The following is an 18,108-nucleotide window of genomic DNA, read 5'->3' on the forward strand; positions in this document are numbered from 1 at the left end:
AGATATTGACGAGCCTTAAATCATTAAATAATAATAATAATAATAATAATAATAATAATAATAGTATTAATAAGGGAAGGGATTAGCTATGAGGTTAGCATACTGGACTCCCACGCGGAGGTCCCGGGTTCGAATCCAGCAGCTGACCCTTAGATTTTCTCTTCCTAGGAGCTTCTTACAGCTCACTGTCCGGTGATGGACAGTGTTGTCTGTAACGAGAGAACACTGTCCGGAGGCCGGCAGTGCACTGGAAAAAGCTCCGGGCGCTAATGACCTCAGCTGTTGATGCGCAAAAAAAAAAAAAAAAAATAGTATTAATAATAATAACAATAATGTAATATCTTCTATTCTCTTTAAACTCTGTACTGAGAGTGAATTTATATAATGAAGGATTGAATACGAATTTTTATAACAGAATCGGGGCGTCTATATTTTGTCAAAATTTGTTTTGCTCACATTGTAAATAAGGTTGCAAATATTATGGAGATTGTTTGACTATTTTGAGTGACATTGAGAGCCTTACTATGACAGAAATTCTCGCGTTCATGGAATCTCTCGCATAACTGGAAGGACCTCCTGCTTGTTCAAATAGCATGATTGTAATTCAAATTGCAAATAGCATCAAATAGTATTCAAATACCATCATTACAAGCTTGTTTCTCGGCAGCGCTTCAAATCCGGTGGCTTAGCTAAGAAGAAACTATTGTAGTCATCTAGAGTATTTATTTTGAGTTTCACTGGAATTAATAACTTCGAGGTTCGATAAAGAGACTTTTATTAACTGATTTCAATAAAAACAGTACCTTAACAAGCACAAACAGGTACTACGCCTTTCAAGAAATAGGCCAGAACTTTACTTTATAATAATGTTTAGTAAAACAGTACATGTCTTTCATCTAATTGCATGATGAATTCTTGGACATATTTACGGTAGAAGCCTGCCAAGTTTGCAATCATTAATGTTAATCCCACATACAAAATGCTCTCTCCACAATATAAATATAAATTCACATTGTCAGCTGCATTATTAAGCATGAGAACCATGTTAACCTGACATTCCCAACTTGTGACTGGCTGTCATAAATTACAATTAATGAAAGATAAGACTTGTGGAAATAATAAGACTAGGCATGTTCCCAACTGATGTAGTTGCTCAAGTACGTTGAAATGTGTTTGGTTCTTGGCAATGTTTTTGCTAAATTTTTAATTAAAACTTCAAAACTGTTAGCGTTTTAACCCGTCGACCAACTAGAGAATCTCCTCCATAACACAACCTCCTTTTTCATCTAATTTCTGTTTTGTTTTTAAATTTATTTCCTGGATTTCTTTTTTTTTTTTCCAGGACATGAAGTTCACCAGAATGAGAAATATATATATATTTAAAATTGCCGAAAATTCATTAGGGTTTTGTGTTAATACACCCTTTGTTCGAACGTGTGCAGGAAACGCCCCTACGCTTGAAAATCGAACAACTAGCATACTATTCACTGCAATTTTTTTATACAATTTTAATGTTATTTTATTTAGTACATAAATGAAATCGAATAACAGCCGCAACTTCAAAAATTGGTTTTAATGGAATAAAGTATTGAATTTACCGGACTTTTAATGGCTGGTTTTGAACATGTGTTCGAATTTGTGTGTTTGTTCACCACCGTTCATAATTTTAGATAATTTTGGTACTGTATGTGGCATCTGGTGGATGAGAGTAATTTTCTAATTCACATCAACATTAATATTTTTATTTGTAGTACCTCTTATTGAACCCATATTAACAAGTCAATTAAAATAAAACTTAAATGGCACAATACTGTCGGGTGACCAGAGTTACAGCATTGTACTCATGCTCAACAATAGGAAAGCTCTACAGAATATACAAAATCTCTTATTTTTCTGAAGTGAATCTCCTTGATGTAATCTCCTGTAGTAATGTAAGTTTTCCTCTATTAAATACATTTTTTAAACAGATTAACAACAACAAACAACCCTGACAATCAGCTATAGAGGACGGTGTGACGTCGGTAGTTGTTGAGGTTTATTTGGCTTAGGGTTAAGTTATTTATTCGTTTCCGGTAACTTAAGTTGATCCTTATTAAATCTTTGCAAATAGAGTTGAGATACAATGAGAAGCTACAGTACTCTGAGATCTTCAAAACCATAAAAAACCAAGAATATTTCAAACGTTAACTGCAAAGTAGAAATAGCACGAAATGCTACGCAGCCGTTGGTGAAGGAATTAGTAAATTTTAACGACAAGGATTAATTTATTAAAGGTTGAAGGTTAATTGCACCGGTGTTAGTAAATTTTGAATAGTTAATATCGTGGGCTACAATGAATAAAGTTTCCCATTTTTATTTATCACTTAATTAAGTTAAAACTAAATGATAATTTAATTTAACGGCAATAAATTTATTTCTTTTTAATTTGTAATGTTTATTTTGGTGTTTTATTTTTAAGTTTTAGACTGCAAATTACGATGATCTTACCTAATTCCTGTGTGAATGTATGCACATAAAAACTAAACTCATGTGAACTAATAAAGGTGTGAAAATTAATCCATCCAACGGCAGACAAATTACCAGCATAGTCGCAGAGAGTTAGTAATGTATTTAAACTAAAGTTCAAAGATTTATCTTTATTTTCACTAAATTACTTTTGAAACTAATTCTAAATCTACATCGCTAGCTTAAAAGTTTCCTTTGAATTCAATATTTTAATTTGCTATTATCATTTCAATTTTAAGTAAAGATCTGTCCGGAGTGCCAAGTTTAAATCATAAAGGTGTTAGTATGTTTTCCACTAAGTTATTAATACAAGTACTGAGCTTTTAATACCTGTTTGAGTTGTATTTATTATTTACTTAATTTATTCATATAATTATTTATTTACACTGTTGTGCCATATGGTGGAATTGAAATTTATAAAAAAAATTAAAACAAAGTGGATTTCAAAACTTAAAAGGTTGCAGGAGTTTGCTGCGGTGTTAAAATGAAAGTGTGTAGGAAAAGGCTACATCGTCCCGTATCGTACACTTGTATTATCATTGCATCAGCATTCATCATTCATTGCAGCAGTTACCTGACGTCATTGATGAGTACCTTTCCCCTGAACCCTGTGATTGCGAATTTTCATTCATGAGTACTTTCCTCTCATATTCGCCCATTCCTATGTCCGCGCAAAGAAGTTGTTTTGTTAGCAATGACAAAATAACAATTCAGTTGAACGAATATTGAAAAATGCACTTTGATAGCAAAAATTATTAAAAAATTAAAAGAAGTTGTGAGCTCGATAGTAAGAAAAATGATTGGAATTAAGAAAAAGGATAGGTAAAGTAAGGATTAGTTGAGGAAGAATCATTAACAACTGACTTAAGAAAATTAAAGCTGCAAAGAAAATGGAACTAAGCAGTATAAACCAACGAGAAAACGTGGAAGATCATCCCATAACTGGGACGAAGAATTCCTTCAAATTGTATGCCTCCTCATAAGGAGTAATCTGGATGAGTAGAGCACAATAGAAAATAATGGGAAACAAAGAAAACTCTGTATCCACAGGTAGGTCGAAGGCTTAAGTTTTACAAATTTACAATAGTATTCAACAGATTAATAAAATATAGAGTGAAAAAGGAAATCAAGTTTTTACAAGAAAAAAAAAAGTTTTGGTTTATTTTCCGAACGTAAATATATTTTTTAAGTAGAAAAACCAACATTTTTAAATACTGACGAGAACGGAAAAAGTATCCGAACGTAAATAAATTTTTGTTTTTCTTTTTTAATTAAAAGAAAATAATAAATTTTGATTGTAATCAAGGTAATGGAGGAAAACATTATTTTCACTTTCAAATTTTAATATTTTCATAAGTCATATGTTTAGCTATTGTGTAAACTAGACACTAAAAATTTTGTGCTGAGTTTAATTTACTTTTTTGAGGTAAATTGAGACTTTATTGTATTAACTTTGCTATTATATTGACAATTTGATTGTTATCTTAAGAACAAAGTTAAAAATAGCGCCTTTTAAAAACAACCACAGTAAGAGAAGAGCTGTAGGCAAAATGAGCCTCAGCGACGAAGAAAGTGAATCAGACGATAGTTTTACTACCAAAAAATCAATGACCACCAAGGCGATCACCAAAGAGGCCAAAAGAGTTAGCGCGACTGGGTGCTCACCGCCCAAAAAGAAGACGAAAAAGAAGAAGCTTACAGCTACTGTAAAAGTAACTAAATCGACAACAAAAAATGAACCGACTGCAATGAGCACTGCAATGCTAACCGAGGTAAGTGTCACCTCTTTACCGGCCACCGCAATATCTGCCCCTCCGGGCATTATCTCCGAAAATAAATTCGAAAACTTAAAAGACGACGACACTATGGAAACAAATACCACGGAAAAGCCGCAAAAAGAATACAAACCTCCTCCAATTTACATCAAAAACCTACAGAATTATATGGAATTCTGTAGAGAAATCACACTTTTAGTTGGAGCCAGCAACTACACATGCAAAACGAACCTCTCAGGAACCATTTTGACAGCGCTAACCGTAGAATCCTACAGAAGCATTGTTCATTATCTGAAAGATAAGAAATATACATACCACACTTACCAACTAAAACAGGGCAAACCCTTCAGAGTGGTGATTCGTAACCTTCACCACAGTGTCCCAGCTGAAGATATTAAACAAGAAATTGAAGCGCAAGGACATAAGGTGAGAAATGTCTCATTAGTTTACCACCCAATAACAAAGTACCCGCTGCCTCTGTTCTTTGTGGACTTAGAACCACAAACTAACAACAAAGAAATATTCAATCTTCGAGCAGTATTGAATACTATTATCCGTGTCGAAGAACCTTACAAACAAAACAATATCGTGCAATGCAAACGCTGCCAAACGTACGGCCATACCAGAGGTTACTGCCAACATGCCCCCCGCTGTGTAAAATGTGCAGGAGCCCATCTCACAGCTGAATGTACCAAAAAAGCAGAAGACCCACCGAAATGCGTTCTGTGCCTTGGGCAACATGTGGCGAGTTGGAAAGGATGCACTGTCCACAAAGAACTGCAACAGAAGAGAAAGCCGGAACCAGTCTATAATCACCCGTCTGCACTGAGAAGGCAACAGGAATCGAACCACGCTCCTCAGCTTCATTCTTCATCTCCTCTGCAGCTTGGAAGAAAGGCTTCATTGCCAAACACCAGTACCCTAAGCTATGCTGATGTAGCAGCTGGACCATCTTCTCTTTAATCTCAAACCCAAGCTCCAGTCACAACCACTTCTCCAATTGACATCACATCAACACTCAACTCTTTCATCACTGACTTGAAAAACCTGGTAACTCCACTAATTTCGCTTCTCACCTCGCTAATTAATAAACTACTTCCTTAAACTCCTACTATGGCTCACACTCAACATTCCTTAACTATTCTTCTTTGGAACGCTAATGGACTAACTTCACGACGACATGAACTGGACATTCTTCTCCATGAGAAAAGAATTGACATTGCGCTGATTACTGAGACCCACTTTACAAGCAGATCATATTTCTTCATAAACGACTACATTATTCACAGAACTGACCATCCAGACAACACAGCTCACGGAGGGACCGCCATACTAATCAGAAGAACTATACAACACAACTACACTCCTAGCGACTCAACTAACTTCTTGCAATCTACTACCATCACTTTACCCAGTAATCCTTTCCAGTTCTCTATCTCAGCAGTTTACTGCCCACCCAATCACCAAATAAACCAAGAGCAATTCCACCGATTCTTTCAATCCTTAGGACCTCGATTTCTTTCTGGTGGCGATTACAACGCGAAGCATCCTCAATGGGGAAGCAGAGTGAGAAATCCTCGAGGTATGACGCTCTCTAATACTATATCTTCCAATAGACTCAGTACTCTTTCACCCAACCAACCGACTTACTGGCCAACATCTCTCAGAAAACTTCCCGACCTGCTTGACTTTTTTGTCTGTTCCTCACTCACAAACATCCACGCAGAAATACAAGGAATTAACGATCTCTCATCTGACCATAGTCCTGTCTTACTTACTCTAGACGTACGACCTATACCCATTCCACGTAGACCCACTCTGATTAACGGACCAATTGACTGGGCCCTCTTTCGTTCCAACTTAGAAGAAAAACTTGACTTACATACTTCACTGAAAACACCACAACAACTGGACGACAAAGTAAATGACTTCTCAGTGGCAATACAGCAGAGCATTTGGAATTCTACAATCTACATACGACCTTCTACAACTACTCTACCAACCCACAATCTACCACTTCACATCCGCACGCTAATCACAGCCAAAAGACGAGCTAGAAACCAATGGCAAAATCAAAGGTACCCATCAAACAAACGAACTTTGAACAGACTAACCAGACAACTAAAACTAGAGTTACAGAAATATTACAATGACAGGTACGCAGACTTCACTGAGCAACTAACAACTGAAAATAAATCTCTATGGACTGTTACTAGAAGAATATTGAAGTATAAGCAGATATCATCTCCACTTCGCCAGGATAATGGCTCTTGGACCAAGTCCGATGAAGAGAAAACCAACTTATTTGCAACCCACCTTACAAATATATTCTTGCCACATATCGACATACTAGACCAGCGACATGCCGCAGACGTTAACAACAGACTGGACATCCCCCTCCAACTCAGCCTACCACCAAAACCTTTTACACCTGCAGACGTAATGAACGAAATTCGCCGACTACCTAAAAAATCACCTGGCTACGATCTCATAACCTCAACCATCTTAAACGAACTTCCAAAAAAAGCCATACTATTCCTCACACTGCTTTACAACTCTGTCCTCAGAACGACGCACTTTCCTACTCTGTGGAAATTCTCAATCATCAAAATGATACCAAAACCGACGAAACCCATCACTAGTATTACTTCCTACCGACCAATCTGCTTACTACCACTTCTTTCCAAAATCCTCGAAAAGCTACTTCTTAAAAGACTTTATCCTCTAGTGTCAGAACAAAATATGATTCCGGATCATCAATTCGGATTTCGGAGACATCACTCAACTTCTCACCAGGTGCTTCGCGTTGTAGACACTATTGCTACCTCCCTCGAGCGAAAGCAGTATTGCCCGAGTGTTTTCCTTGACGTCGCTCAGGCGTTCGACAGGGTGTGGCACGAGGGACTACTGTTTAAGCTGAGGGAGATTCTTCCTCATACTTACTACCTCATCCTCAAATCTTACCTAAAAGATCGATATTTCAGAGTCAACTGTGGAGCAGCAGACTCTGATATCCGTCTAGCTCGAGCTGGTGTTCCTCAGGGCAGTGTCCTAGGTCCTATTCTTTACTCCTTGTATACAGCAGACATACCTCAACATCCAAATACTATCCTCTCCACCTTTGCTGACGATACTGCTATCTTATCTCCACATTCCGATCCCCTTATCGCTACACGAACTCTACAAACACACATCAACCACTTACAGGACTGGCTTTTCAAATGGAGAATCAAAACCAACGTTACGAAGTCTAAGTTTATAGTATTTACTCTCAGACGGAAAATCCTACCTCCTGTCATCTTGAACCAAACTCCTATACCAGCTGTGGACAAAGTACGTTACCTTGGACTGCACCTAGACAAACGGTTGACATGGAATCCCCATACTAGACTGAAAAGACAAGAAACTAACCAACGCTACAAACTTCTCGCCAGACTACTTGACAAACGTTCGAAACTTAACCTACATAACAAAAGACTCTTATATCTAATGTTACTGCGACCCATTTGGTCATACGGCATCGAAGTATGGGGATCGACTAAGCGTTCCAACTCACTACGCCTCCAGACATTACAGTCAAAAATACTTCGAAAACTTCTTAACGCTCCGTTCTATGTATCTAACCTCACTATCCATAATGACCTCAAAATTCCTTTCATTACAGATCTTGCTAACACTCGTTTCTTCAAATTTCATTCCTCTACAGCAGCTCATCCTAACCCTCTCATAGATCACCTATCTTCCTCCACATTACCAGGTAATCCTCTAAGGAGATTGAAGAGAAGATGGCCTCGTGATCTTCTCTTATCTTAAGCACGTTACTGGAGTGGCACCACTGGGTGCCTTCTCCAATCATGATTTCCCGTTATTTCTTTTCCCTTTCACCGTATTTGCTTGTTGCAACAACTGTTGCAGTGGTAAATTGCAATAAAAGATCTAAAAAAAAAAAAAAATATTTTCATAATGTTTCCCAAAATACAGCTTATTATTATTTAATAATTTTGATACCAATAAACTTTGTGATTGTTGTGGTTTTTAATAAACTGCTGATCGTAAAGTGGTGGCATGGCATCTTATCGATTTGTTTCTTAATTTTTAAATACTGAAAAGGAATTTGTAAAATTGTTTCTCTACATAAATACTGTGTACAAATTTAAGTCCTGGAACAGAAACAGTTACAAAATAGTTCGAATTTGAAAACTGGTACATAAGCTATGTAACCTTAAATCATGAAATGGTAAAATTTATTATGGAGCAAATAATGCTTAGCATGTCAAGAAATAAATTATTAAGATTATTTTCTCCATCTTTAGGAGAAGATAGCGCGAAAAAACATGTACAGAGAGGAGAAGATCGTTATGCTAAGAAATCAATTTATTAAGGAGCATCTCTTCAGAATAGAAAGTACTATGTAGCAGGAAAATAAGAAGTATTACTGCTAATTGAACGTGACTTTAAGTTAGTAAGACCAATCTCAGTGGCTTTTCTTCGAATGAAAGATGTACGTATAATAGGAAAAGCGGCTTCGACGAGGTAAAGCTTGGGAGGGTGAAAGTCAATAAAAAACTGGATCGAGAATTCAGGGGAATGAGAAGGACTCCTTTAAGAACTTAAATTAGGAATTATACTTAGGTATTCCAGTTCATTACGAGCTTTACATAAAGTGATGAATAAATAATAATTAAGTAAATTGGGAGAGAAATTATAGACAATTTCAATCTTAAAATATCCTGAAAATGACCTGGTCCCTAAGTAGAAAGCTTGGCAAAAAATAAATTAAGCTGAAAATGGCCATATTTGTGTTTCTCTTTTGGAAGTAACCATGATTCACCAAAAATTATTAGAAAATTGATCAGCTACTTACACAGGAAACGCTCAAAAATAAATAAATATAAATATAGATTATTACAATTTTACTTTTCATTACTATGACTTTCTTTAAAACTTTTAGAAAGAAATTGGCCACTTCTTTAAGGATTTTGGAGTCCCTGCGAATTGCCCAGCCTAAGTATGCAAGCACCACTTATAACATTCAAACTATACACCTAGCGCCTTTAGAGGTAGTAATGCATGTATGCAAAAACTAACCGCTGGCAAACTCCAGCTCTGTTAATCGTAAAAATTTACATATATATCTTGTATTATACGCAGTACTGATGCAGTTGAGAAAAACTGTAAAATTGCACAGATAAAAACTTAAAATTTGTTTTACTTTAGGTAGATGAATTTAAACTTGCGGTAAAAAACATTCTCTGCCAGGATCCCATCTTTGGAGTGTCTAGGAGAATTGTTGCTTTATTTAAAACATTAACTGGTATGTAATTTAATTTGATAAATAAATTATTCTAGATCCAATTTACTGAACAACAATTTCACAGAACATAGTTTTAAGGTAACCCAAAAGTTCCAATCGGTTTGAAAGCTGTGGACCTAGCAATAGTAAGTAAATAAAATCGTTTGACATAAAAATATTTCATTTCTAGGACAAAGTTCCTTCGAAAGGATGTCATTTCTTTATTTCCCACGCCAAGCTAGATCTGAATAATTTCCAAAGCTTCTTACAAATAAAAATTGAAGACAAATAATTTTAAATCAATTTAAACAACCGAAAGACTAAAATGTTTACTAATTATTATATAAAAAATTGGAATGGAAATACTTTTCTTCCAAAAGCAATCTACTAAATAAGTTGTTGAAATAGGTTTACTAAATTGCAATAAACAGTTGCAATAAATTTCTTTAAAAACAACCCTTCCCTACAAATGCGAAGCAGGGAGTGCAGTGAAGTACTCATTGATTGAAGACCTACAGATTCCCACACATTTGGAGTGCCCTAAGTGGATTGTAGGCCATTGGATATGAGAACAAGCCTATACTGTATCTTACATAAGATCTAATTTTTCCCTCTTATTTTTATATTTTTTACTTTTCCTCGTTTTCCATTTATTTATTACGTTTGGTATTCTACTAATATGTATAAAATTCGTTTTATTATCTAAATATTTTGAAATATTTTAGCTGGAAAAATGTGAAGCTTTTATGAATAGTACGTAAGCTGGCATTTCTATAATAATGAATACTACACTCCACTAGATAGTCTGAAAAATCAAAATAATTCCTGTCATACTATCGCCAAATTTCATGTTTTACCTAACGTTTACAACGTAATTTTAAGATTAATTTCGACACAGACGTACAAACGAACGCCACAATCTAAAGGAAGCAAAAAGGCTGCTCAACAAAATTGGTCAAATTAATGAAAGTGATTATCGTCTTATGTCTGTTTTGTCTGATTTTTAAAATTAGACAAACTTTTTAATAATGATCCAATGTATTGCGCAGTTTGTCATTAATTTTTAAAATAATAACAACAAGAGTGAAGTGTTGTGGGGTAACAGGAAACATGACAGCCCCAGCACTGTGATCAAACAAACTTCCTCAAAAGACTAAAGTATTCCGGATAAAGATAATAAAGAACAAAATAAATATATTATTGCTTTGAAAATAAGTGCAAAAAATGCTAATAAAACTAAATTTTATTAGCAGACTGAGCGTTGAATCCAATTCTTTGTTAAAAACATTATGTCTTTAAATTTTTCATTTCTTTTACATTGTCTTAGTACGATATTTTTTGAAGTTTCTATGACCATTTCACACACAAACGCATAAATCTTTTATTTGACGCATTTTCCACGCAACCTTTATAACACTGTAAGGAAGTGGTTCAAATTAATAATAAACTATATTTAATTAAATTATATTTCAACGCAAAACTAAAAAAAAATATATAATAATGAACAGCCAAAACTACAAGAATTAGAAGGAAATAAAACTGTAGAACAACGTTTTGTAACTGATCTTTGACACTCACTCATGTAATTAGACAGACTTCTGAACCCCATTATGACTAGGCGTGATTACCTACAGTCACTAGAACAAACTTAGCCCCTTAAAAAGTCAAACCCATAAGGATTCAATATTTAAGATAAATTCCAAATTTGAAATACTGTTGTCAAATTTAAGGATCCCTAATCTAAATATATTTATGCTGAAAATAGTTCATTGTGAACTATTAAAGAGGTAACTTTAATACAAAGTTACTTTAGTACAAAGTCTAGCTTTGCGTAGAAATAGTTTATCGCTTTAATTGCATGCATCAGCAAACAATTTTACATATTCCGTCAGTGGGTGACTAATTTTCTATTTGTCTCATTGTGGCTTTTATCTCTAATTTAGCTTTATGCTTTGCATCACTATTACATATCGTACATTGAGGGTATCGTTTCTATTGAACTAACTAGTTTCAAAGCTAAGCGGCAGTCTAGATCAATATCAAGTTGTTTTAATGTTAATTAAAGCCAAAAATAAAACAAATGAAATATGAGAGACACTAATCCAAGGGAAATCATCATTAAATACGAATGCAGAAAGAGCATAACTCCTGGGAATTCGGCATTGTCCGGAATCGTAGAGTCCGAGGAATTAAATCAGCTTAAAACTGATTTATTACATTCATTTCGCCTATTAAAGAAGATAACAAATTTAATGAATACAGGCTCCACCCCCTAGGAACCCCAATTACCAAACCAATAAATGAATCACAACTTTCCTGGAATTTTATATTGAGAATATTTCCGTTTTTTGTGTTTAAAGAACTAATAAAAGAGGATTAAATTCATGTAACTTATTTTTACGTTTTCCACAAAAATTAACAGATTGAATCATATTATTCTCAACGCTAACATAACACTGATCGATTTTATTATATATATATATATATATATATATATATATATATTTTTTTGGGGGGGGGGGGGCATCGACTACCTTGGTTATTAGTGGCCCACAGCTTTTGTAAATCAAATGCAGAGTTCATTCAAGACTGAATGGGCATTAAAATGTTCTACTTGTATGGCATCCGACACCCTACTTTCATTTAATACTACAGCGAGCCAGGTGATTGGAAAAATTCCGCTTTCTCTCTCAACCCATCGTTCTAGTCGATAAGTAAAAGAAGTATGGACGCTTTTACGTGGTGTCATCCTATATAAATAAAAAGCAAGTTATTGGTTTCGGATAAGAAATTAAAATCTTCTAGAATTAATTTTTAAGCAAGAAATACTTCTTTTTTTTTTTTTTTTTTTTTGGTAACAAAGAGTTAAGATCTACAAATTTGGCGAATGTCGTGTGAGAGCAAAGCACAGTTGAAGTGAAATTTTCTACCGGAAAGATTTATCAACTTCGAAAATGGTTGAAGCCCGAAACCGTCAGGGGGAAAAAAATGCGTGTTACGATAAATAAAATCAGCAATATACATATATTTATGTATAAAGTTAATGCCAACAAGTATAGAGTAGAGAATCTCTTTATATTCTTATCCCGTTATCTATATGATAGGAATAAAGGAAGCAATACTGTCCCCTACTTAGTATTTCAACCAGCTATAGGGCAGGTTATTGTGGGTTGCGGGTTAAAGTTTATGGATGGGATGGTGCACTGGAGGCCACAAGCAAGCTCCCTGTAGACGGGGATGTAATGAAAGCGGTATGAGATGGAAGAAGAGGGTTTATGTAGAGGCGATGAGAGGCCCCACGGTTTGTTATCGTTATCTTGGGCCTTGCGAGGCATTAAGCAAACAGAACAGTGCAATGGAGGCCGCATAGAACCACGCTTATCTACTTCAAACATCTCCATTCCTGAAAGCCCTTCCAATTCTTCTCATCTTTCCTTATTCAATCGATTTATAATTATTCCTTTCTAGTTCCTTCATAAACTCCTTAATGCTGAGAAAGAAGGTAAAGTGATTCTCCATCAAGAAAGGTTTAAGGAACAAATTTAAAGAGAAACTTCTCATTTCACAGTCTGTGTATGAACAAAACCACAACGATATTAAATATTTTACCAGCACCGTCATCAAGCGATTGCAACGGATTCCTCACAGTAGCTGCATTATTTAAAAGGCATGGAAACTTGTCAGCTAAAGATTCACTTGTTCTTAATTAAACAAATGATAGCAGGCGAATTTTACGCGTGAACAATAAATAAAAACATTACTGATTACCGTATTTTTCGCTCCAAATACTCACGAGAAAAAGGAGCAAGTATGATTACGTATTTAAGTTGGGCACTCGAGTTTTCCAGAATTAGGTAGTAGAGTACCTTCAGTTCAAATGTAGGAAACCAACCTGAAATTTACAAGGCAGCATTCCATCCCTTCCTTGGCTTTCTTGTGAAATTGAAAGCCTCTCCGATGTACGTATATCCTGTATTCCTGGAATAAAGTTAATCTTTTCCAAGACCATCTAATTCCAAACTAAGTCCTTCACAGCTTACTTTTCCTCAGCACGGAATCCGCATGTTTTCTAAGAATAAATTTAAACAGTTTCTTTCTAAGAGATTTATTTAAGACGCGGGCAATAAAAACAGATAAGTCTTAATTTCCATCAAAAAACATAGAAACCTTGGAGCCTGTATTTGGTGCCGATATTACTAAACACTGATCGATAGAAGAATATCAACTTATTTTTCAATGCTTCAAGTACTTCTCCATCTTTTGTGTTTATATATTTATTTTTTAAAATAATAACTTATGAAATAATTAAAAAGAATATATAGCACATTATGCTAAGATTTTGTAATATTATAAAAACATAAAACTGGTTTCGAAGGAAGGTCGGTATACCCAAATGTTTAATTTTTGTTTTTTAATTAATAAAAACATGAATTTTATGTTTGCACCGCCACGTTATGATTATAAATATTCTTATTACTTTTTTCTAAAGTCTTCCTTATTGTAGAAGAGTTATCCATTTGCAGTTGTATAGCAATCCGTACAGGATTCGTAAACGCTATAGCAATATCTTGTAGGGCTACTATGGTTCGCCCCTACCAACTTTCCTCATCTCCCAAGGGATTGCTTTTGTTGTTCCAACTGTTCCAGGTAATCTCTGGCTTAAGACCTTAAGTCCAAACTAATTTAAAGTGGGAGATATTATCATTTAAACCACAAAATAATTCCCCCCAATGGTTATTGTTCTAATTTTATTTTACTACCAAAATTACGATATTAAAACAATATCAAAATAATTAATACCAAATTTCTCATTTTTAAGGCACCACGGAGGACGAACGGTAGAGGCGAGGACAGCAAAGTCAAGATGATTTCTGGTATTGGGTTCCATTTCTGGTTTAGTTTTTGCATTTTATTTTATGCTTAAAAATAAAAAATTAATTGTAAATAAGTTAGGTATTCGCCTCCCACATTACACCTGGTTGGTAGTTAAACGTTAAACAAGACTGAAGTAATAGGCATAGTTTATTTTTAATTATTAATAATTTTGTTATTAATACTTTTAATAATCTTTTTTGGAATTTTCATATAAATAAATTGTAGAACAAACAAATGGATATATTAGAAGAGCCGTTTGGACAGACAAATCTAGACTATAGATGATATTTCAAGTGAAAAAAATATGAAATTGCACTTCATTTAATAATTCTACCGTATTATTAATTGTTAATAAAGAAATATTTACTCAAATAAAACCGTTTTATAAAAATCATGGTAAAATTGCAAAATATTCATTCCTCTTAAAAATACATCTTATTTTCGATATCAAGATGATTGATTTATGGAAAAAAAAGAAGTAAAAAAATAAGAGATCATTGTGAAATCAAGGTAAGTAATGTCATACAGCAGCATAAAGAAATGGATGGATTCAGTGATGTGTACTTTTAAAGTATAGTGGAAGCACTTTGAAGCAGAGATTTCACATGAGGTCTTAGAAAGCTTAAGTGTATGTATGCGTTGAAATGAACGAATTTCACGAACGTGTGTGGGTTGGATTTAGGTAAATGTGTAAACCCTGTGGCGTAGTTTGGACGCGGACGGAAATAGCCATGTGGAATGGGGAATGGTGGTGAAGTTGTCTGAAAAGAGGATGGCAACGGGGATCTGGAAGTGAGAGCTAAGTGGATTGTATATGTCCGCTGAGGAATATCAAGTGGATACTGGTTGAAAGTGTGCCTGTGTGGTAGTGTGTGAACAAGAGAGGGGGTGCGCGTACGGGCGTGCTGCAGGGCGGTACGTAAGGAAGCGATGGCCGGAGCCACATTGCTTTTTGGTTTGGTCTTCTAGTCAAACATACCGCCGCCTCTCCTTCGCAAGCAACCCCACTCAGACTCTATCCACCAATAGCAAGCTCAACATCCACCGAGCGCACTATCTTTCTCCAGGCTATAGCCTATATCACTTTCTCCAAACTTCACCAGTAAATTATTCATTCGATGACAAAAAGCATCCTAAGAAAAAATATCCAAGTAAACAAAATAAAATGGCGTTTGCCATTTCCTTCAGTCCAATACAATAATGAATAATTAATAAGAAAGATGTTTATATTGAAAATTCATTCAGGAACAGGACGAGACAAAACTATTTATACCTAAAATGACTGAAGATACCTAGACACTGGATATCACTAGACGATCTTTCTTGGAGAATGTACCATTGTTTGCCTAGACAATTTCAAATTAGCGGATTTGCATTTCTCATTAAAAAACGGTGTAGACCAATCGATTAGTCACGCTGAATTAAAAACAAGTACTTGAAAGTTATCCTCCAAATCGAACTTCGAATGATCCATATGGAAAAAACTAGTGTGTTGAAATGAGAAAATAAATAGGTTCGCCATGTCAGGCGACCTCCTCTACATGAAACCCGAGCCTGCCATCGACGTGTCATTTTGCCCTGGACATTTTCTTAATATTCATTCTGATAGTTAATCTCAGTAGGATGTCAGCAGTCAAGAACAAGATTGGGAATCCTATCAGTGCTGATAGTGATTCTTGTTCGGGGCTTTCACAGATTTTATCAGGTCCTAGTTGTGATTTCCTCAACGGGACATGCGGTTGATGCAACATTTCTCGTATTATGGAATTCTTGCCGAATATTCAAAAATAATGGCAGGTTTTAGTGCTGCGCTTACTCCCAGTTTTTTTTTATTTTATGAAAATCCAAAATTAAATCAACCCACTTTCATTAAAACAAATATTTATGGTTAGTGAATGTAAAGTGTACAACTTGCCAGGGTTGCTCTACACCCATCAATAATTTGCAATTAATTAAAATGCAATTAATTTTATTGAAATCAATAATTTGTTAACGTCAATTAGTAAGATGAAAGGTACATTCAATGTATGATATTAAAACGACATATGACTGTGGTCTGAATATCAACTTTTGTCACAATTACTGATCTTTTGAATTAATAATTGGAACGCGTTACTGATTCTAAAAACTTACTTGAAAATACTTGATAATGGTAGAAAGAAAAAGTTTACATCTGTTTTCAAGAGAGAGGGAGAAAAGACTTTTCTTCTTGGAAAATTTAGTCATCAAATATTAATTCATTTTTAATTAATTGTTGATGAGAGTTATTAAAGTAGCGTAAGGTTATAATAAAAAATGGAGAGAAAATAAATATATGTTAATATATTAAATTATTGTAAACTGTATTTTTCTTTATTGAGGCCAAAAACAAGTAAAGTTTAAATGAAAACACTTAAATGAAATTTCTAATTCTAATAAAAATAACAAAACTGCCCAACATAAAATAATTAACTGTATTATTTATTATAATAAACTAAACCAAGGTCTGAAGCTGCCAAAAATGTAAAGGAAACAGGAGAAAAATGGCAACTAACTTCAAATTTTATAACTTATTTGCTAAGAAAAATCAATATTACGAATGAGACGTTACGAAATTCTTAACTCAACAGGATTTAACTCGGTAGTTAGAGCACAGATTTCCCACGCGAAGGTTTCGAGTCCAGCTGCCTATCTCTTTCTTGGAGCCAGTAGATCACACTCCAGAGACAGTCTGTAACGAAAGATCACCGTCGGTGGTAAACTAAAAAAGCTCAGATTTGACTCGCTTTAATAAATTATATATTTTTTCAACTACATTATTTTTGTGATCTTTTAGATATTGCTTGCTCATTAACCATTCTGGCACTCTATAGCTATTTTTAAAGACACTCGATTATTTAAAAACTATGCAAATTAAATTGGAAAAGATCACTAAATTGCTGGCGGAGATTAAGTTCATAGATGCGTGCTCACGAGATGTCCGAAATATGACAACCTTTCATTTAAAGTTCTTAACAGAAATTAACTCAATCGTTGAAAACAAGCACTTTCCTTTACTTTTTTTTTTTTGATCCCCTGATTTTTAGGAACATATGCATCCAATCTAATTGCTTTTTATATAAAATCTATATAGGCCTTAAATGTGGATCTAAAGAAATGATTCTTTCAAGGACCATCTTTCACAGCTGGTTAAAGGATTTTGTTTCTTTCTATGGTGGTAATTGAACAGAAGCGTGCTTGGTACTAAATGATGTCACATAGAAGATGCCGGCCGTTTTCACAGCTTATTGGCTGTTGCAAGGTAATTAGCGCACAATCCCAATTGATTTACTGTATAATTATCTGTAATTAGTATCTACTCTCACGAATTTAACGGCTAGTTTACAGCTAGACAATGATGAGTGAGTGAGTGAAAGGAAGACAGAGAGAGAGGACAGTCTATTCAAATTACTGTAGTTAATGGCGTTTCTGCTTAAGAGAGCAGCTTCTACCCAACAACCCAACAGAAAGCAGCCAGCCAGTCTGTGTTCAATACATCTATTTGTTTATAAATCGATACTGTCAACAGTAATTGTTGGAAAATTGGAAATTTCTATAGAACAATTAAATTATATTTTCAAAATTTTTTGTTTATTTATTTTATTTTTATAAAAAATGAATAGTTGACGTAAGCAGCTACTA

General features: G+C 34.6%; 1 protein-coding gene and 1 long non-coding RNA gene across 9 annotated transcripts in view; one reads left to right on the forward strand and one right to left on the reverse strand.

The window, feature by feature from the left end:
• The window catches only part of LOC141453690 (uncharacterized), a 493,018-nt gene that overhangs the window by 209,466 nt on the left and 265,444 nt on the right, over nucleotides 1-18,108 (reverse strand). The gene's annotated exons all lie outside the window — the stretch shown is intronic.
• On the forward strand, nucleotides 1,626-14,820 carry LOC141452281 (uncharacterized). The gene is made up of 4 exons (XR_012457313.1): nucleotides 1,626-3,555; nucleotides 9,498-9,594; nucleotides 14,393-14,447; nucleotides 14,674-14,820. It is a non-coding gene; the product is annotated as an uncharacterized lncRNA (long non-coding RNA).

The sequence above is a fragment of the Rhodnius prolixus genome, unplaced genomic scaffold (assembly GCF_049639745.1).
Source record: "Rhodnius prolixus isolate KJV_2025 unplaced genomic scaffold, Rpr scaffold_3, whole genome shotgun sequence".
NCBI classification, from domain to species: Eukaryota; Metazoa; Arthropoda; class Insecta; order Hemiptera; family Reduviidae; genus Rhodnius; species Rhodnius prolixus.